Below are 23,070 nucleotides of genomic sequence, written 5' to 3' on the forward strand. Positions count from 1 at the left end.
GGTGTTTAGAAGATCTGAATCTAAATTAACTAGTGATGATCAATCCCATACTGACCAGAACACAACACATCTTCATATAATAGGACTACCTAGAAATTTGAGGCTTGGCACCCACCCCAGCATACAGGGGGTACGATTCCTTGCTCATTTTAAGTTTTTACACTTACCTTTGCTAGAGTACACAAAAACCTCCCAGAAAAGCATCATGCAGCCTCATTATTTCCTTTATTTTGTTCCCATATCCTCTCTCCCTGCTATTGCCTATTTAAACTGGTCAAACTTTTTAAATTCACTTATTTTAAGCAGGAATCAGGTCAACAAGTATTTGCATCAGATACCTGTTAGCATACCCATTAGCAAATACCTGCTGTAAATAATCGCTTTCTCATTTCAGAACGACTATTTCTGGCGGAGTTTTTGGTGGTGAAAACATGTGCAGTTTTAGACATACACTTTTGGATAAAGATTTTTTATATTTATTTTTGTGCCATTTTCTACCACTTATTTATCAGTTCTTTGATCACACCTGTACGGAAAGGGTTCAGAATGCTTTTCCAGCTACCTGTTCTTCTGCAAAATACAGCTGCATTCAAAAATAGGAACTTGAGCAATTTTATTGTGGCTAATTTGTTCTACTGTCACTGCTAACGAGGACTCACAAATTAAACTTGCATTTTATGAAAATCTGGTATAATGTTGATTTGTATTTCTCTCATGCATATTTTAGTTTCAGCCATTCCCATGGCATCGGCTTCTCTTTACATCTGTCTCAACTCCTAATTCAGTTACTCCAGCAGACAAATCATCCTTCACTTACTGTTGCCAGAAGATCTTTTGTGTTCACCTCAGGGGTTCTCATCTTCCATTTCAAAGAACTCAAAAGTCAGGGTCATAACCTCTAATTCTTCTGCTGCTGAATGCCATTGCATTACTGAACACAGTGGTCTTGGAGATGAAAAGTGAAATTTTGGGGTTTCAGGGCAATATATAAGTATTATGGTCCAGGAGCTGCAAATTATTAGGATGGAGGTTACAATCATGGTTAAAACCATTCAGTATCTGATCAGATTCTGGACAATGCCATTCAAGCATCAAGGATGTCTAGTTACTTGTAGGTCTCAGGATGCAGGATGACTATGCCGGCCTTGCTTACAAGTTTGTGCTATTCTGTCATAATTTATGTCACAGGGCATCAGATTTCATTTAAGGTGTTAAAATAATTATAATCAAACACCAAATTGTTCAGTTCTTTTCTTGAAGATAGACTTTTTGCATTTTATCCTTCGTTTTGTTACTGCTTAAACTATTAGCATGCCCCCATTGTTCAGGAGTTTAATCCTCAAGAACTGACTGTGTATAAAAGATAAAACATTTATGCAGTACTATCTGCCTGTGTATTTCTTAGCTATCTGCACATTCATCTGTATTTGTATATGCAGGTTGTCCCTGTATTTCCCAATCTTCTGATCTGCTGATAAGTAGAAAAATAAAGATGTCTTACCAACAAAGCATAAGGATAATTGTGGGGAAACACATAAAGGGATGGTATGAAGGATGTCTATGGGCAGCTATAGGAACTATCAGGCAAGAAGCAGAAGATTTAGGATCAAAACCTAAAAATGAACTAAATGAAATCTATAAAGTTGTTTATTTCATCACGAGGGAAAACTAAACTAGGAAGTATTCTATGCAATACAAAACCTGATTTATTACAACCCTATACAAGCTAAATAAGTCCCTAATTTTCTAAGTGATGGACTTCTTAAAACATTATCTTACCATTTGTTTCTTGTACCACAGACTAAACAGACTCTGAAGTAGTGTTTTACAATCCACAGCCTCACTGTCCTTCTCCAGCAATTAGAAATTTTCCTCTTGGCAGCACGCCAGTATATGTTCTGCATACCTCTATAAAATAGCTGGCAGCTTCTTGCCTGGCTACAAGACCAAAACAGACTAGACAAGTTTTCCATTATCCTCAGAATTGGCCCATTGTGTGGACAAAGCATGGATGCAGGAACGATTGACATGCACTCTTAGGAACTGTACGGTACCCAGAGAACCCCGCAACTCACCCAACCCTATATTGATACCCTATCACAGCAAAGATGAATTAGAACTCATTGGTAACTAAAATGTGTGGTTTAACTTAACCCTGCTAGTAAAGTCCAGATACATGTGCACACGTATATATTTCACAATTTAAGACTTGTCCCCAGGCAGGTTCCTAAATACAAGCAACCTGACCTTCAGTAAAGCAAAATGCATCCATGCATGTCAGACCACCCAAACCCATCTCTTTCCCATCACAGGGCATTCGAAAAATCTGAGTTGAGTAGGAAGCAGCAGGGAAAGAAATTGAATCCTTCCAGCAAAAGGTGTAACCAGTATGAATCTGTCAAGCTGGACTGAGCTGGAAGGTTGACACAGAGACCTTTAAAAATACTCACGTACTGAAGAAAACAGGCTGCAATTCATACATGACACCCTTCCTTTTAAAGCTAATATTTAGCTGATCAAGAAAACACAGAGGAACCAAGGGCTTCTGTACACTGCCTACCAGAGACAACACAAGAGATTCTGGAGGCTTGACTTCTTGTGTACCCTTGTTTGTAGCAAGTCTTTACAAGTAAAAATCCCTCCTGCATTTTAACCACAACTCCAGTACATTTCACTTAGCTTAAGTGTCCTCCTTGCAGTTCTACTGAAAGTATATTTTATTCCCTGTCATGAACTGTCACACAATATTGCTGAGAGCTAACTAAATTTAACCTTAGAAATAGCTAACTTTGAGCTGTAGCTCAAGAATAACGTGTATAGCTGTTTAAGCAGTTTAGGATCTATTAGGAGAAGAGATATCTGTGCATAACAAAACTTTACAGAACCACAGAACCTTCACAGAGAAGACTCTGCCTCCCGTCCCCTCAAAACTTAGTAGCAATTTCAACCCCAAAGTGTCCTTTTCAGATAAACTTTTAATATTAAAGGTGCCAGTTACACTTAATAGGAAATAACATGACATTTGTTTCGTATTATCAGTGGACCTATTATATCTTATTTCATACTGAATGTCTGACATTCCTTGCAAATGGTGTTCAATATGCCAGGAATGGAAAACAAGAGGTTAATAGATTTAGGTGCCGAGATGGAAGGAGTAAGCATAAGGCTTTGAAGGCACTGAAGACTACATAATGATAACACAAGTTCATCGACTGGAGAAGCTGAGAACTGGAAATAGAAGTGGATATGCCAATAATAGACTCGAGGTGGCTGATTTCAAGTGGCGGTTTAAACACTGTCTGATAAAGGACTAATGGGAGAATAAGTGACTGGTGAGGTTTGTTTGGAAGGCAGCACACAGAGAGAGAGAGAGGATGGATGGTCCCTGATCGTCATGCTTCGGTGAAAGAGACAACTGCTGTTAATCAGAATCTGTCTGGCACTGATGAATATATTAAAATCCGCTGTGGGCACATTGCCTTCCTCCCTCTGTCCACCCAGAGAAGCAGCTCGGTTTCCACTGTGGCTGCTGCTAGCAAGTTGTCTGCAGCTTTTCGCATTTATAAGATGTGACCCCTGCGGAAGGCTTGTCTGCTGAGAATCTGGTCTTGCAGTCCCTAACCACAAAGATATCTGAAATCAGTCCAAGTATCCTCCCCATCAAAAGAGCAGGACATGGGGATCTGATGATGTATAAAAGCCGAAGAGCAAATAAGCACAAAGAAAATTAGCCTGACTCCAGCCCTCTTCGTTCTCAGTTAAGATAATGAACCAGTAGTGGTTGTGTAAAAGCACAGGCAGCCAATTCTTCTACAGCGCACTGTTTTCACTTTCTCATCTTAAACTGCTGGCAAATATTTTTGTTCAATGTTAATCTTTCTCCGTGACCCAAATTCCACCTCCCCCACAATTTAGGATATTTTGGCAGATACCTGTAATTTTTATGAATTAAAGTAAATGTCAAAAAGGAAAGCTGCTCCTCCCATTACTCTCACAGAGCTGGAAATAAAACCTCATGTCTAAGGTTATAAAGCTCAGGGCTCCACATTGCTAGAACAAGTTCACTTAGTAGCTCCACATTAAAAATATTTCCAGAAGAGTTACTGAATTCCCTCAAACCAAATCAAGGAACAACACAAGCTATATCCCCAAATCATTGCTTCCCCCCCCCCCCCCAAATGCTTTTCCTGTAACAGCTTCAGCCTGCACATTCATTTCAGCACCAGCCCCTTAATATTTTATACTTTTTCAGATAGATTTGTAACTGTAGAAGTCTTAAAACAGAATTTCTAAAGGCAAACTCATTGCAGTACAGTTCAGACTGCATCGATATCAAACCTCAAGACTCGGAAAGGAAAAAAACAATTTAGTAGTCAGGGGTGCACAGCTACAGAAACAGGTGCAACTTCATACGTATTCTTAGGGATCTGATATGGCAGAAATGAACTCTCTCATCAGCCCCATTTTCTTTTTCTAGTTTCTCCTATCAGCTTTAGCAAGCATCTCTGTAAGCCTCTCACTGCTCCACAAAATGCAAGGAAAACTGTTTTCCCCAACAAGAGCCTTGTATTCCTTGACTGCTTGTTCCTTCGAACCTATGTACCTTGTAGCCCTTGATTTGAAGCTCCCAGAGGAACTTTGGGATCCCTCAAGACACTGTAGAGGTAAATTATTAAAGCAATAAGACATCTTTCTTCTACATGCCTTCAAAGAAGAGAGATTAAGTTTTTTGAATATGTATTAGGAAGGTTGTTTTTTTTTTTTAAGTAGCATTGGACTACACCTTCTTAAAAATCCAGCAAGTTTGCAATATTGAATGCGCATTTCTAGCCTCAGATTAATTATGTTAATGGTCTAAGTAAGCTAATCTCCTCTAACTCAGACAAATTAGTGTTTCCATGTGGTTCATTAATCCCTGCCTCTTCATCTGAAGAGGCCATGCTTCATAGGATCAATGTACGTAAAGGAACAATATGCTAGGAATATCTCAGGCTGGAAGGGCTGAAAACAGCAGAAAAATTGCCAGAATTCTATCTAGACATCTACTGCAGTGTTCTGAGTTCTCTCCACCTTTTATTTACCCCCTCCTTTTAAAGAAGCCCATAGTTACCACTAAACGCCATGATCTGCAGCATTCCCACTGGGACTAGGATTCAAAAATAATGGAACAGCCACGTATGGAACATTTTGTCAAAGAAAGCTTCTGCCACCCAGAAGAAAGAGGAAGAAACTAAAGCATCTGCAAATCTGATAACCTTACCGCTGATATTATTCACTGATAATAGTCAAAACACACCTTGCTGACCAGCCTCCGCACATGGTTTCAGTGAAAGGGGACAAGTGAACAACTTTCTACTCAAACTCTGTCTCTTCAGAGACAGGCTGTCCTGTCCCTGCCAGCTGGCCCAGGTATCATGCCCTGAGAAAGGAGCAGCCCAGCACCAAGCTCAGGTTCACCTTGAAAAAAAAGTTGCTTATGTTTCACTTGTTCACACTAAGGACATGCCTTTGTTACAATCCTCAGCATCAGTACCAGCACAAACAATAAGCATGGAGCAGGCAAGGTGCTGCTTTGGACAGTGCAAAATTTACAGCATAAATAAGTTACACTTGTGATAATTTTAAGTACTTGTATACGATCACACACAAAGTCTCTGACAAAGCAAGGAATTGATTTCTTCATTGTACTAGGCTTCATGATCGAGCCTGGGGATCACCTCCCTTTTCTAATAATCCCTCCTGATTTAAAATGATTTTAATGCTCTCTTCAGACATTTTATCCCCGAGGCCTGAAATCCTCAGCGTAGGTGTCACTGCTCACAAATCAATTGCGACTGTCACATATGATATTGATTCCTGCAGTGCAGTGCCTTGAAGCATCAGACTAAAAAATGCCAATTTCAATTACTAAACAAAACACAAGATTTATTTGTGATTATATGACAAAAGGAAGATTACTACCAGCTACATTCTGGAGAAAGAAGAAATCAAATGCCCTCACTTGGCAAAGGGTACAGAAGTCTATACAGATACTAGACAAACTACATCTTTTTCTTTTCCCACTCTGCGGTTATTGATTTTTGTGTTTATTCATATATACATTAATTATCTCTACAGATATGTAAATAAGTGTACACATGCACATATTTGCACAACAGCCAAATATCCCTCAATGCAATTCAGACTAGTGAGAGAAGCATTACACAGTGATTTTTCCAGTGCATTCTCTTACAGCTATACACAAATTTTGATGAATTTTACCTGGATCCTTTTAATGCCCTCTCTCACTGCTGTGTCCGAGTGCCTCGTCGGCGTTATTGAATTTAGTCTGACAAAACGCTCCCCTGTGGGAAGTACATCTCATTGTAGATAGAGGCGAGCAGAGCTGAAGAGATGAGTACGAGAACTGCAGGGGGGGCCCTCAGCAAAGTCAAGAGCAAAGCCCAGATCTCCCAAGTCTCCTGACATCACCATCCCTGGAAGGGCAACCCACGCTTGGAGAACCACATCATCTCCTGCCAAAGACCTGAGGAGCAATTTCTCTTTTTTTTCCCTGTTTTGGCCAGTGCTACCCCTCACATTTATTCTGTCTTAGGAATGCCAGCAACATGCACCTTCCTTCAGAGTCCTGCTTCCTGATGCTCAAAGGACAGCATTACACCGCATGTCACCCTCACTGAGTGATCAGTGATCAGCCAGCCTGTGGTTTCATTGACATCCCAGCAAGGGCAGCAGCACAGAGAAGGAGAGTAAAGCCATGCTGCCTTTGGTCCAGTCAAAGCTCCTGTCACCAACACCACCACAGGCAGCAAGAGCACAGCATCTACTGCAAACGTGGTGCAGGGCTGTTCACCTTGCTGCTCCTCCAGGTCCCCTGCTGTGCAGCAGCAGCAGACGTGACCGCAACCTGCACAGCCACACGCAGGCAAGCTTCAGCCTCACTGGTGGAGAAAACCATCACAGGCCATTGGGTTGCACAAGCAGCAGAGCATGTGGCCAGCTGATGGTGTGATGCCCCCAGCGATGACTGCCTTCGTGTTCTCAACACAGATGCTTCCTATCTGTGGTTTAATCTACCTATGGTATGTCTGCATGGCCTACAGCTTCACTTCTTCACACCCTGCAGAGAAATCAGTTACGTTACAGTGAGCAAACTGCACGCGTTCGGTAGCAGCGTGTGGTGGTTTTACCTTGCTGGGCAGCTGGACTCCACCACAACTGCTTCTCACTCCCCATCCTTAGAAGGGGAAGATGAAATTATGCTGGAAAGTTAAAACAAGTATGCCAGAAAAGGAAAACTCACAGGTTGAGATAAGGACAGTTTAATTAAAGGGAAAAGGAAGAGGGGAAAAAAAGCAAAGGCCACATGGAAGCACAGAGAGAGAAAAGAAATTACTACTTCCCAACAAAGAACAATGTTTGGCTACGTCTCGGGAAGCAGGGTCTTCTGAGATATGTTTTCCCTATCTCCCCTTCCAGCAGAAGGGGAAAGAAGAGGAAAGAGCAAGCTAGATATGCACCAGCTCTCCTTAAAAGAGGATACTCCAGACAACTTTGACACAGCTTCTGATTCAGTTCAGAGTAGCCCAGAAAGGCTGCGGGGGATGCAATGCTGTGAAGGGCAACATCTGAGGCACAGGAGATACAGAATACTTTCTGCACACCCTCATACTTTCCCTTCCTCTGCTTTCCCCTGACATCTGCCTCCAGCTTAGCCAACATATTTCTGTCTATCAGCTGACAGACAGGAGAAAAGGAGGAGGGTCTTCCTACAGTATGGCTTGCTTTTTTAAAAATAAGGTTGCCTTTTTTTTTTTTTTTTGACTTCAACAAGATACGACTGTCAGTATTAGTTAGGAAAAATGTTTTCATGTCATTTCAGATCACATGCCCTCCTTGTGCTGGCCCTTGAACTGCAAGATGAATTCAAATTCTTGCCTGAGCCTGTTAAAGCCCAAGGAACGCTTTCCTGAACCCATTTCGCTGGAAAGTTATTTTCAGGACATTACTTTAGAAATATAAAAAAAGGACTGGATTTAGTCTTTAATTTCTCTTTTTAGGATATCAATTATATTAATTAAAACTGAACCTTATCTGAGGATGTAAGTTGCAATTGGAATAGGCCAGATACCATTCCCAGTGGAACCACCAGTGTGATTACAATAACAGCCTTGGGGCAGAGGACAGAGCAAGCCCTTGGCTGTTTTGTAGTCAAAACCCCAGATCCAACATTACAATGGGTAACTGATCTTGCTTTTAGAAGAGTAGTTCCCACCTTTCTGAAGCTTGGAGTGACTTCGTTAAAAAAAGCTAAATTGCATTTGTTTAGCTGTGTGCTTTGTTTGGGTTTATTGTACTATGAGGTTTTCATGTTGACATATATCACATCAGGTGACAAAGATGAACAGAGCAGAATAAAAAGGGGCCATAGAGTACTCCAGCCACAGGGTCACTGATGCATAGTTCATGGGGACAGACAAGACAATGAGGACATCAGATGTCCTTAGCTCAGATCTTCTGCATTAGGTATGCCACAGGTGCAAGGTGGCTCTATCAAGCTGACCAAGTTCTCAGCAACATCCCTGGTGGGACCTCATGTCTTCCTCATACTCTTCCTCTGCATCCCTTTCCTTCAAAAAAAAGGAAAAACTGTTTGTAACCAGCTTCAATCTACAGAAAGGGCAAGATCAGTTTGCTCCTAGAATTACAGATAACTCAGATCACAAAGAACACTTTACACCACCCTCCATTGGCTTCATATCCGAACAATTAAACCAAGTAGGCTAACAGAAGAGAGTAGACTCTTCAGTTCTGCAGGAATCAGCAAAAGAAGCCCCAGCTGTTGCCTGAGTGAGAAGTCCTCATCTCTGCTAGGTGATAGGTGAATCCTACAAAGTTAATCTAAAATGCATCAAAAGTTTAAGAAATTCCATAGCAAAAGCTCCTTAAATAAGCACCTCAATCTTGCCAGGACTGTTTTGGCATGCTGCAATCAGCAAGAGTGCAGACCAGACCAAGAGACTATTTCTTGAATGTAAATTCAAACAGCTGGGCTAATGGAGTTTACAAACTCCACTGGCTTCTTGGGCAGAAGCTATCATACCCCCATCAAAAGAGAAGGGCTCAGCCAGATCTTCCAAAATTCATAGGTTGTGCACATAACTAATCTGGACCCAAACAGTACAACTAGCAGAATTTAACACTTAACCATCTGCAACAAGACAGTCCAAAGTTGCTTGTGCAGACTGGGAACTTCAGACCCTTCTCCATAGCCCAGCATCACCAGCCTAATCTAGGCTCTTTGGATAGAATCTTGAAGTAGGCTTCACTCTGTGGAAATCCAAGGAGGCTTGGATCAGAAGAGTTAAGCAAGCACAAAATGCTCTGGAAAAATCTGTCTATACAATCCACAGCCAGCAAATATTGCAAAAATTCAAAAAGACCTTGCCAGCTGCTTAAAAATATTTCCCAGTTTGATCCAAAGTCACGCTATTTCAGCATATCATCAAGGATTCTTGCAGAAACCGAGTGTCTAGGCCAAGTCACTTTTGAGATAGAACATGAGAAAGAAACATTTGCAGAAAAGCAAATAGTACAGCTGATATTGGAATTTCATTTCAACAAAACAGCTTTAAATTGCCAGAAATATGGTTTATTGGCCCCACATCACACAAACAATCAAGAGAATGGACTTTGTTACTGAGGGGATTTAGAAGGCTTCAAAATTGGATGCAAAGCTAGCTAAAATCATTACTGCATAGACATTGCCAATTCTCCATGCTATGTGCACATGTATAGAAGTTGGGTAGTCACAGGGGCTAAGAAAATATTCCAGTTTAGCAGAAATGTTTACTTCAGAGGCACAATATGTTATCCTGACAAGGGGAGATTCTATACATGATTAGGAGCCTCATTATACCAAAATCCAGATACTGTAGTTCTTATAGAAATTGGTCTCTGACAACACCATAGTTATTTAGTAGCTCGTCATATCAGTAGCGCACACAGTATTAGCAAGAGTTTGACAGTCATCACTAAATAATCTGTGTAGTTTCACCAATAAGCAAACATTGCAGTACTCAGCAGCAAAATCTTTTTACAGCATGCTTCATATGGGAGCATGAAGAAGTTTTCCAAACCCTCTCTCTCAGCTATGTAATCTCCTTGTAAGATAGACCTGCCTAATACCGGGGGAAAAACCCTGTAGCTGAGGGGAGAGACTGCTTTTCCTGTTAGCTTTGCTTTTAACAGGGAGAGCAGTTCTCATTCATAACACACTGTGCTTGTCCCCATCTGCACAAGTTTAACCATTAGACAGAAATTAAGCAGTAGGGTTTAAAGATCTCCCTCTTGCAAGGTCATATGGCTTCAAGCAAAGTCCATTAGGGAGTCATCTGCAAGGCTTGTGGAATTGGGTCTCTTGCCCAAAGACCTGCACATTACCTGTCTGACATATATGCCTTGGTAGGTTCAATACATACATGATACAGAAGCATAATAGTCTTCTCCTTTCTAAGATTACTGGGAAACGCTTCATTTAACAGGGCTTGAAACTATTTCCTTTAGCCTAAGGACAGCTTGAAGGCTGCATCTACTGTAGAAGACAAGATTAAGTGTTATTTCCTGGGACAGCAAACCAAATATCCTCAGTTCATAGTCTCCCCAGTGACAACCAGACCTACTGTAGACTACTGCACTCCACATTGACAAAGCTGATGTCTGTGCTGGGAGCCTTGAAGAATCACTAAGCACCTAACCCACAGCTAGCCACAAATTAAGAAAGGTGACAGGACATTGAGAGCCAGTGAAAAATACAGCTTTTCAACAAAACAGCTCACTTCTTGATAACACCACTTCTGGGTGAGTGTCACGGGTTGGGGTTCGGATGGGATGAAGATGATACATTTGGAATAATTTTTATTTTTTGACTGAAGATATTACTGCAAAGACTGAGTACACAGGCAAGGGTTAAGAGATGCCCTGGTCTGACCTTCACAACCTGCCAATTGACTAAACTGCATCAATAATGAATTATAATATTTTCAAATGGAAGCTCGGTGGCTGTCTTGCAGCCCCAGTCATCTGACAGTGAGCTGCCGTTGGATCATTACAGTAGATACATTGGCCTATTGTTGGCTTGAACTGCAGTACCTCATGGTACACCATAGATTTATATCGTCTCTACTCAGTCATGTCATCCAGTGTCTTTACGTAGAGCATCAGTCCTTGGAAATACTACTTCACACACAGGAAGACACCGATATTATCGCATGCAGCCAGCTGAGCTTAATCAGGGCTGAAACAAGGCAGGAGCTCCTCACCATGATGGTGTTGTGTGCTCAGCCCCACCAAGCCAGACCAGGAGTCCGAGCACTGCACTCGCTGGTGCTACCCAGGTGGGGAAGCCCTTCCTGCCCAGATCCACAGCCACAGGAAAAGATGGTTCCTGCCTGAGTCCAGAAAGTTAAATGTTTCTCTGTTATGGGAAGGTTTACCCACAGGAGAAGTAATCTGCTCACCAAATGACAGAACTGCCTCTGCAGTAGGGTAGGAGCAAGCACAATAGTGCATAACCTTCCACGTGCACCAGATGAACAGCACCATGGCCCTCACATTCAGGAGCTCTAATCCCAGCAGAGCAGGGTGTGGTGTGGAATTGAATTCTAGTCCTTTAAGCGAAATAAAAAAAAATCAGCAAAATTTGCTTTGCCCTGCTGGCCTCCTCACCCCTCCCTTCCTAATGCGGCAGGGCACTCTTTGAAGGCCAGGTGCTCCCTGACAACCAGTGACATGATTTACATTTCCATGGCACATTTCACACTAATGGATGCCAAAGGACACTTCAAACTGTCCTTTGCAGAGAAATTCTTATACCTGGGTTGTGACAAAACACTGCAGCACATTAAGTATCACACAGTAGCCTTATGACAAGCAACAAAGATGAGTATCAAAGGTAGTTGTAAGGGGACTTTTGGTGGGGTGAATAAAATTTCTCACTTTGGCTCTGTCTGGAACACAAGCACCAGCATCTTCCCCATTCTTCTAAAGACTGGCATGGAGGTCTTAAAAAAAACACACACTTGTAACTGTTATCTCAGAAGATATGTCCTGGAGCCAAAATCATACTGAGAAACTAGAATTAGTAATAAATCAAAAAGAAATGAGTTCCACTTATGGGGTCAGTCCTCACCACGACCTATCATAACCCATGTCTTCCCTTCAGCACTCTCTCATCAGTCTCATAATGACTTATGATGAGATCCCAACCCAGCTCAAGGCAACATGTCTGGATGCAGAGGGCTAATCTTCTGCCGACAACAACTGACAAGATGCTGCTGAAGTTGATGAAGCGCTATCAATTTACAACAGCTGAGGATATGTCACATAAGGTAATCAGACTTTAAAAGAAATATGATGGCAGGAGTCCTAAACATTTTCCAAACACTGTGCTGTCAGAATAGATCTCGGAGTACAAAACCCTACTTTGAGAAGTCGTCAGAGACCCAGATGGGCTGCTGATTTTATCCTGCCTGGAACACTGCGCACCCACCTCTCCCCCTTCCCAGTTATTTTTCCTGTACCCTAAGACCCTTAAAAGAAGTCTGATATCATGTCATCCCCAAAGCTTATCTTAGTATAGGCCAAATATTTTGCTGAGCTTTTTTCCCTTCCTCTCTTCTAACCTGATTGTTAGAACTCTAGCTTGAAATGTTTCTTTATGATTATGTCTGTAAAATGTGGAGTTTCAAAAGAGAAAAACAACCTATAAAAGGCAATTAATAAAATATGCCAGCACTCCCAAAACTGTTCAGAACACTTCATTCAACAAAGCATTGAGACAGAACAACAGCAGAGTTGCTAAATAGCATGCCACAAAGCAAGACCCGCAGAAAGACAAAATAATAACCTGCATTTCTTAGGGTCTTTTATCTGAAGCACTTTGCAGACATATGCATATTATATAGGGATTGTTCATCTAACTCAGAGATATAGCTGCCTTCACATCAGAACTAAGTTATATAACAGCACGTAATAAAACTATATAGCAGCGTCAGAGAGGAAAATGAAGAGTAACTGTTCTGGTTGAATTACAAACCAAACGCTATGTCAGCAGAATAGTACTTTCTCTAGGTGAAATTTAGTAGAACATTGAACATTGTATTCAAACTCACATGGAAGATGTTACAGCCTCACTAACAATTAAGCCTTGGGGTTTACCACTGAATGAAAATCCAGTAACCACCTCTGCCAGTGTAAGAGAGGGCCCAAGTGTTACCTAGTGAGTCATCAACATTAATTTTTGAGTCACCTGTGCTCAAAGGTTCCCCAGCTGAGTATCAATCAGTGAAGCCTAGTGAAGTTTAAAATTTCTCAAGAGCCAGTGTGACCATAGCCCAAGCACAAAACTCATTCTTACATTCCTGTGAGGCCAGGAAATCTCAGGATAGCTTCTGAGAGAGGTCAGTCAGGCAACAGGAGGCTCTCTTGCTTGCTCTAAGAACTAATGGAAGTGAAGCCCCTCATATGCCAGTGGGATTGCATGGAGGAGGATGGGATTGTGTTTTGGACAGTGAACCACACTACCTATTTGAGGCACATAATCCCCACCAGCTATTGAAGCATGGAGACTTGCACAGAGGCAGCTGGCAGGCCACCATTTGCATCCAGGAACTACAGTTTTAGTTACCTGTTTTTTGTATATTCACCTACAGCTGCTTCCTACACTTCAAAATGGATGTTGGAGACAGGAGGCTTGCTGCTAGCAGTACCTTCATTTTGCTTATTGCCTGTAACTACCCAGCTCTCATTGTTTGCATCACAACAAGCTTCATATATTCAAGTGGCCAGCATTTTATTCAGAAGCTTCTGGTGATGGATTACTAGGGGAAGTCAGCCCTGCTCAAAAGCCTTAGTTCTGGATGTTTGCTGTTTCAAGCCTTGAAGCGCGTGAAGTTGTAATTGGTTCACGCTTGGAAACCTTCCTTTGCAAACAAAGGCTAAACATTAGTATAAACACCGTCCTGGATACTGCAGAGAGTAGAACTATCCCCAAACCCGAGGGCAATACCCCAGCAACAGGAATTTCCTTTGTTAGCTTTATAATACACAGCACTTCAATAGTTCTTCGCAGCACTGGAACTGCCAGAGCTTCTCTCACAGGTAGCCCCATGCTCCTTTACACCTCCAGGAGAATTGGAAGGTGGCAGAAACAAAGCCAACAAATCAAACCCTCCTCCGCCCGGTATCAGATGCTCTGACCAGCTACTACCCACTGCTTTACTTGGCAACGGCTTTCTTTGGGAGAAGAGGTACTGATGCAGAAGAGATCTCAGATAAGTAGTAATCTCAGATAGCCTCTTACCAACTTTCCTCATCTAATATGGTAACAGACACAGAGTTGCCTCTCTCTGCTGTGGCCAGCCATGGATCAGAAGGCAGCCTAGCCTCCAAAGGGAAGGTCTGTGGCCTGGCATTGGAAGAAAAATAAGGGAGGGTGCGTCTTCCACTAATGTTTTTTGAAGGACTGTAGGGATGCAAAGCATAATCCACTTTTCCTCCCAGCCAGAGGCACAACAGTGTGTCCTGTTCCCAGAGAACGCAGCACAAAAGCCCGTAATGGTGACAAGCAAATGGGATACCTGTGCTGGTGTTTCATCCAGACCAGGATCACCACGCTCACAGCTGATAAGGAACTGCTGCTAGCTTGGATGGAGGTGCATCCCCTGCTGAAACAATATCACCTTCTGCCACCTTTGGCCATCTCTTTGCCTCCTCCGACCCCACAGCAGTTACAAGAAGGCTGCAGACAGACTTACCCTCTCCTTCGCAGTCTGTTTCTCTTCCTCATTCATACATATATCAACAGTGTGACTGTTTTCTTTGGTTAAAATGATATCCCCAGATATTTTAGACCTGTAGCCAAAGCAGATTGAACTAGTCTGAATTCACTTTTGAAGAATAAATAGGAACATGGAAAGGTGTTGGAATCAAAGGTATTGCAATCAAAGACTAGAAATCTCCAGCTATGTCTTGAGAGACTTGATCTGGAGATAAGAGAGCCCTTCCAATTTAAGGAAAGAAAAAGGATAGTATTAGGCAACTACTGTATAACTCTAACCTCCCATTCCCCCTAATTTCTCATCTCCATGTGGCTTTTGTGTTCCTAAAAGCCATCTCTTTCCAGGCTTTTTACTGTGGCGTACCAGCCTGAACACAGAAAATACCTCCCTACCCTGGAGCTTACTGGGACAGACCCTAGGCAGTCAGTCAGCACCGGCTGATAAGGAATAATTCAATACAGCCTATTCTGCAGTCTCTGGCCCTTGGACACTAATCCAGAGGCTAATAAAGCAGTAATCCCCTGCTGATCCGCAGGCTCCGTTTCCCCCGCTCGGCCCCACATCATTGCTCCTGGCTATATCAGCTCTCACCACCCTCAATCTCCCTTCCTTCCCTGCTCCCTCCCGCTGTCCTCACTGGTGTGAGATTGTAGCTGCCTTTTAGGCCTCTCCTCATCTGTTTATATTTGGTTATTTCAGCCTTGCCTCCTGGATTGTTGCTATCCCTAAGCACAGGCTATTTCTCTGGATTTTTGAGTTAGAGTCTAAAAAGCTCCTGGTGCCCCAGCAGCAGGTTTCCCCCCTTCCTGGGTGCCCAGACAGGCCCCAGGAGGGGATATGTACAAACAAGCTGATGGGAGGTGCTGGTAACAACATGACAGCCTCCATTTGCCCTGCCAGCAGCTCAATCATGTGGAACGGGAAGCTGTAAGTCATGCCATGATTGTCCGACCCTCCGGTTCAGTTAATCTTCCCGTAAGCGCCGCTGACAGGGGCAGGTAGGGATGAAACAAGGGAAGGAGACCTGCAGCTCCCTGAGAGAGCACAGGGCTGCAGGCCCAGGCCAAGCCTCTCCCCAGTCTGGTCTCCCTGTGGCCACCACCAGGCCTCACACAGAAGGTGAAAGATGCAGCAGCATTGATCTTCTGTATTAGTCATGAAGAAATTATTCATTCTTATCAATGAATAGAAATTCACTGAGGAACTGAAGCATAAGGTTTAGCTTGCTACCAATACATATTTATTCTGAGCCCTCTGGATATTCTGTCACCCCTCACATCCCAACCCAAACGAATCTTGCAGAGATCCTGTTTTGGTGCTGATCTGGGACAGGGAATTAGTTTTACAGCATGCTCCCATTTAGTAATGATTTGGAGCTTAGTTCCAAAGCTTGCTGTCTTTTAATTTCATCTGTTGTCCTCTGAATAAGGTGCTGGATTTTAGGCATCCCAAAGAGGCTGGTATAAGGAGAGCTGAAATGCTTTTTTACCCACCTTGGAAACACGCCCCCATGGCCCACCGCGGGAGTTTGCCACAAAAGTCAAAGGGCGAAGAATACAGGGGCCTTAAGAGGATATAGGAATAGAAATATCAAATGCTCCCAAGAGCCAGCTTGTAAGCACAGATTATTTGCTTTCAGCAGGTGTCTCAGGATGTCAAAGAGCACTTTTGCCAGCAATGAGCAGAAGGGTTGTGGAGTACTTGACTGTGCAGGCTGCCAAACAGCCATGAGCTCTCCCCTTTGATTTAAGGGACACGAAAGGCTCCTCATTCTATGTGAATTTAACTTCTATACTCCATTTTTTAAGACAAGGCACTTAGAGATATGTACTCCAAATTACATGCAGATTAATGGAATACAGTAGAGCCACAGAGGTCTCCCTGACTGTGGAATTACTATTTAAAGATTAAGAATCTGACTGCAGTCCTCATTTTTAGTCTGTCCCTCCTGGATCCCTTTCATCCTCCTCACTGTCTGGATGCCAAGGAAAATAGTTGTGCTATGAAGGTCTACAGGTTGGGTTGTTCCAGCTGCTTCTTTCCACTGGCGAAGGAGGAATAAAAATGCAAGAGCACACAAGTCATAAGCAACAGGATTGCCTTAAAGATGCATGAGATCGCTAAAGCCACATCCACTGTACCTACATAAAGAGACTAACAATATAGTCCCATCTAAAAGCCTCCATCCCTCGGTGAGGCTTTTCATTGCTGTCCATTAGAGGTCACTAGCACCCAGTCACAGCAGGAGCCCAGCCACTGCAGATGAAACCCCCAGCACCAGACCTCCAGCCAAAAAAAAAAAATCTTTACTCCCAAGCTAAGAGGCAAACCAGACAACTCTTCCTTCTTCACGCTATTCTATGTGAGAGAGGAAAACCTTCAGGTGAGAAAGATCTCAGGAAGACACAGCAGTGTCTGCCCATCCTCACTGAGGACCCACTATAGCTCCCAACTCCTGTCCTCCTCCCATCAGGATCTCACTGTCCCACCAGGGTGAGGACATGACACATCCCTGCTGGTCCTGAGCTGGTACAGGAGCAAGCTTAGTGACCTGGATCAACCTGAGAGCACAGGCAAATGATGTAAAGAGACATCACAACATCCTGTGGGTCTTGCTAAAAAAAGACAAAAATGCTAAAATGCTTCCCCCCCAAGCTATTGCTGATAACCTGCCTGATAACCCCTGCAATTACAAAGCATCCCAAAGCAGTCAGTGACAAATTGCCCACCTGTATCCCTTCCACACACCACCATTTCCTTCTGTCCTCCAACCAGGAGGATGTGACACCTCCCTGTTCTCCCTGCAAAGCAAGAAGGAACCTCACTCCTCCAACTGCATTGCTCCTGGCTACCTGTTGGCCCTGGACAGGACATGTCTGTACCTGACGGCACTGCTGGTGACAGGACGAGAGGGGTCGATGGAGCCACATTGCTGCATCAGCATCTGAAGATGCAAAAGCAAGGCTGTGACCACTTCTGACCCCTTCACTCACTCCCCCCCAGGGACACCAAACTCACGACAGCCATCACTCCCCATGGCCACCTTGCAGCTAACTGCTCGTCCCCTGGAAATAGCCTCGCCTCTGTCCTTAAGCACCTCACTAGCTCATTTGAGATTACAGTCACAGCATATGCTTGCTGCATCCCTGCCTCTATATGCTCCTTACGAAGCCCTTGCAGCATGAGGATGCAGCACACGGAGGCAGTAAGGGGGGCAGAGAAGGGAAGGATATTTGAGTGCTGACTGGGCTGTCCTCCTGATGAAGGACAATGACAAGCCAGGATTCATCGTCCACAGCTGCTGCTTCCATTTAACTGCTTGTGATGAATATTTACAGAAGGGGAGGGGGAATCATGAAATTATCTGATTTTTTTTTTCCCCAACAGGCTTTCTTCCAGAGAAGAGGCCATTCAGACAGCCACCCAGGGTGCCTCCCAGCCCTCCGTACCCAGCTGCCAGAGGCACCGAGTTTGTATGTACACACACACTTCTCATCTGCCTCAGCACTGACCTGCAGAAGGCTGAGGGAGGAGATCAGAGAAGTCAAAGACTGATGAAGATGCAGCTCAACGCTGCATTGATTTTGGTGACCTGTCGCTGGCAGATCCAACCCGAAGCCCAGTGCTGTTAGGCAGCCTGCTCCCAAACCTCTGCTGGTGTTTATGACTCAGTGTGCTGCTGACCTGGGCTGGACCCGCAGTATAACTGAGCCCCAGAGGCTCAGGGTCTTCCCTCTAAAGACAGCTGCTATCTGACACTTCACCAGCACCAGGCAACCCGCTGCATTAACTGAACTCCCCAGGGGCTGTGCAATAAATCTGCCTTTACTTCATGCTCACCCTCACCCCAGGCACTGGCTGTAAGAAGGACCACAGCTTGGCCAGGCTCATCTCATTGAAAAGATGCAGTGCAGCTGCATCAGGGCTTTACCAGAGGGGTTTCTCAGGAGAAAGCCATTTCTTTCCCCACCTTACTGTTTTCTGCACCTCAAGAAGGAGAGTCAAAAAATGTGGGATTTCATTTTGCTCCCTCTTCCTGTATGTGCATCCCCTTGTACAGCTCTTTATTCCTCCTTGTTTGCTCAGGTTTTGCACACAGCATACCCTGTTCTCCAGTACACACTCGCAAGTGCTTTGAAACAGTCCTCAAGGGGAAGGTTGGGCAGCCTGCACTTCTGAGCACTGTTTTTTTGGAGAAATCACAGGCAAGTTTACTTTGTTGTGCATTCCCATGGGAACTGCAGCAGCAACCTGCAGGTTTGCCCTGTCCTTGGTGCCTGCCATGATATCTGGGTTTTGGGAAGACAACAGACTTCTGCTAGAGGAGCAGGTGAAGCAGTGCTCTGTTTTTTCAGTATTTCACCAACTTCTGGATTGGAAGAGCCTTAGCCCCAAGGCTATGTTCTCTCCCATCAAAGGGTGTCAACAACTCTCCAACAGGCTCAGAGAAATACAGCATCTTCAAGCTCCCACCTATATGGCCAACGATCAACACCGCTCTGCTCTCTAGTCGGCCCTGGGCACCACCCATCAGGTTTTTACAGCTTCTCCCCCCAGCTGTGGAGGAAGGGAGCACATTGTGAGCACAGGCATTTTGTGCAGACACTGATGGTTGCGGGTGGGAGGGTGTCTGAGCATGAAGATGACCCCCTCTCAGAGGCTCAGCAGCTTGGAAGAGTTTTCCTTGAGGGGAGAGAGCAGTACAAGCACAGGATTGTCCCTGTCAGCCAGCTCATTTGCCTTACCCCCATCCAAGTGAGTGGGAGAGAGCTGTCTGCTTGCATTGAAGCGGCTGCGCTGCCGATGAGCTGCAAGCCAGAAAAGAGTTCACTTGGGGAAAAACCATGAAGCGCGGCAGGGCAGCAGAGACCTTTTTTAAACATATTTGTCTTTTGATAATCACGGTAATAAGATCTCTGGTGGAAAAATTATACCTAATAAAAAGTTCAAGAATTCCAAGGAGAGATTCAAAATTAGACTGAGACCAATTGGTAAAAGCCTGAGACTTACTCACTGGCCATCGATATGTTAAATCATGATGTACTTGAAAGAAGAACATAACCTCAAAACTCCAGAGTTACAAAAGCATTACTGCTAGGAGGATCAGGTGAAAACGCTGGTGGTTACAGCCACCCATCTTTTGGGAGGGGGAGGAAGAAGCAGCTGGTTTGAAATAGACAATTGCAAGAAACTGCCTCAAGTCTTGCAACCATTAAAGCTGGTCAGCCTGGGTTTCCATGGAAGGCATTTCCACCAGGAGATCCAAGCAAATGGAGAGGACTGTCTTGATGGAGGAGCACACAGTCAAGCACAAGCAGAAACACAGGGGAGATGGGCAGGATGCCAAGAAAACACTTCCCCAACAACTCAGGGCAAGCTCAGACGGCTTTGACTGCAGAGTACAGGCCAGGAGAGGCGCACAGACTTCTAAGCAGCTACATTTAGGTGAGTAGGACCATGCATATATTCCTCATCTGTAAAGACACACCAAGGACAGGTTTTCTTTCACTATCAATTATGTGTTGAAAAAACCCTGCACTCCAGCTGCTCTGGTTAGGTGGTGGCAAAGGCTGCTGAAGAGGTTTTGGGGCATGCTGCCTCCCTTCCTGCCATGAGGCCAACCCCGGCAAGCAGGAAGGGCTCTCAGCATCACTTTGGGTATGGGGGGACAGAGCTGCTACTGGTGCTCAGCACCACCACCTCCAAGTCCAGGGCCCATAAAATCACAAATATCAATCAATGAACACATGAGCACAGTCATAAGATTTGACTCTGGGCCTCTAGCCCAGGCATCCCCAACCCTAAATCCCTCTAAGACCATCAGTACAGAGAAACCAAGACACAGCATCGGGCAATGAGACTGCCAGCCCCCCCCATCCTCCCAGCACACAGGCAGATGAACAAACTTACCTTTCACTCCTTCCTTCACTAACTGTCTCATCGCCATAGCAACTGTAATCCTAGGTCATGCAAGCTAGGAAAAAATAAATAAATAAATATGCAGCGCAAATGAAGATGTACGCTATCGCCAAACACAGCCTCGGTGGTAGAATCTAATTTTCATTAGAGACATAACAGTGGTTCTGCATAATTATACATATATTAATGCCCAACATGCCCATCTTCAGTTAAAATTCATGAATTCAGTTCTAAATAAAAAGCATTGCTCATTGCAGATTTTTTATTCCTTTAAAAAAGTAGAAATCACTTCTAAAAGCTCCAGTCACACTTGCACGGCAGTTTCTTAATCCTGAGATTAACAGGGAGAGCAAAATGCAAAGATTAAGTCAGCTCTCAAGTAGGAACATCACATAAAACACAACAGGGGAGTTAGCTGCTTTTACAAAACGAGGGCAGAAAGGGAGCAGTAATAAAAATAAATAAGTCAGTAGACTCTGGAGCATACCTGGAACTGAGACCCAAAGGAAGGTGTCTCGTGGCCTCTCCTTTTGGTGCTTGTAGGGGAAGCAATACCACAGCATCACACTGAGGAGCAACACATCCCCGCGAGTGACTGAGCCCAGGTTTGGCTGACACCAGCATTTACTACATTGCCGGAGGTCAGCATTTACAAGAGGAGGTTTATTTACTCTGATAGAAACACACAGAGACCAGACAGCAGTGCTAAGGAAGAGCCCCAGCCTAGGAAGCCCTGGAGAGCAAATAAACCCTTCCCCTCCCTCCTTCTTCATTCTTATCTGCTTCTACTACCTCCAGGTTCCTTCATTACTCACAAATTGCAAATGACCTTAGGCTGGTTGCCAATTTCCCTCTTTATTACTGAGTTTCTAGGTGGGCCTTGTTTGAGGGAGGGGGAAGCCTTGGTGCTGGTGAGATTCCACTTTCCCTATCCCTACATGTCTGGAGGGGGCTTATTGCCACCAGAAGTGGCAGGGACCTGTGTACCTAGAGGATTTGGGACTTGACAGCAAGCTCTCGTGTTGCAAGCATGCATGCAGCTCAGAGGATGCTCTCAAAGCCTTGACTCGGTAGAGCTGATATTAAAATAAATGCAACTTCCTTGGTCACTGCTTCTTCTTTAATTGTACTGATATCCTAGCCAGGGAGTAAAGAGAGAAACTACTACATGGATTTGTCTTCACAAAGGCTTGTTTAATTCCTTGCTTACAGAAAAGGCAAGGACAAGGACACAAGGAAGAGAAGAGCTGGGCTCAAGGACAGGGTTTGGGGCTGTAAAATGGTTGGGGGAAGGAAAAAAAAAGGGGGGGGGAATTGGCAGCAAGGAATGGAAAGACAAGAGACAGAGGGAGGTCTGTCCAAAATGACAACTGAAATCCCTCATGGTTGTGAGTCCCCAGCTCCTCATCTTTTCTTGCTGTTATTCGCACACAGAGGAAGGAGGAGAGGTTGGGTATAAAATATGTGGGGAAACACTCCCTTCTCACCTGGGTTTCTGGGGGAAGGAGAGAGAAACCTCTGTGTCCAAGCCCATGTCCACCCTGGCCAGGTTCTTGCTCATCCTCAGTTCTGGGGTCTGACAGAAAGTCCCACTGGGCAGGAGCTGGGAGCTTGGTGGAGGGGAGAAACCGCATCCTCTCTAAATGCTTCAACCTCCTCATCCTGCAGGCTGGCCCCCGGCTGGGAAGCAGGTCAAAAACACATGTACATGGGTCTAGTGGCCCATGCTCAGCAAAAACAGCTCTTCCATAACTGTGCTCTGTACCCAACCTGCATATGCTAAGCGAGAGAGCCTCAGCTCAAGCACCTGGCCCTTTAATTGCTGCCACGAAGGGTACGGATGTAGGCAATCCTGAGGCCAGCAAAGCAGAAAATTAGCATTTAGCGTGAAATGATACCGCTGCATCATCACCAGCGCAAAGCAAACACCACAACCAGCCGGGCTGCCTCCTTTCCGCCCTACCTGCACGCTCGGAGCCGCTGGGTGCTGCCGAGGCCCCACAGCCTCCCGCACCCATGGGTGCTGCCTTTGCAGGGCTGCTACCAGGGACTCGGCAAGCTGGCATCCGCTTTCCGCCTCTGGACTTGTGATGAATCAGATTTTATACACTCATTTCTGAGATAATCCTCCCTCAAATGTCAGAAGTGCTACATTAGCCGCTGCATTGATTCCTGCAGGGTTTTCAGAGCAAGAAAAATGCAGTGGCAGCTAGCGGGAGGCTGGAGGGAAGAAACCTGCACCTGCAGGGTGTCCCTCAGGGTGAATCAGCCCAGTCTCAAGCCGGGATTCAGATCTTCACCTCCTCCAGAC

The 23,070-nt window shown here is 44.5% G+C and overlaps 1 protein-coding gene across 5 annotated transcripts in view; it reads right to left on the bottom strand.

Moving 5' to 3' along the window:
* The window catches only part of GRAP2 (GRB2 related adaptor protein 2), a 103,959-nt gene extending 82,396 nt beyond the window's left edge, over positions 1-21,563 (bottom strand). Inside the window, exons 1-3 of one of the 5 annotated variants that reach the window (XR_013939186.1) lie at positions 21,247-21,541; positions 20,751-20,814; positions 8,321-8,630 (exon numbers count right to left, since the gene is read on the bottom strand). The gene's annotated coding sequence lies outside the window, so the exon portion shown is untranslated. Of the gene's footprint in view, positions 1-8,320; positions 8,631-20,750; positions 20,815-21,246 lie in introns of those variants that run through there. The other 4 variants (XR_013939185.1, XM_080554932.1, XM_080554934.1 and 1 more) reach the window with 4 other exon arrangements.
* Positions 21,564-23,070: the final 1,507 nt, after the last annotated feature.

This window comes from Anser brachyrhynchus, assembly GCF_964034855.1.
Source record: "Anser brachyrhynchus genome assembly, chromosome: 1".
Classification (NCBI taxonomy): domain Eukaryota; kingdom Metazoa; phylum Chordata; class Aves; order Anseriformes; family Anatidae; genus Anser; species Anser brachyrhynchus.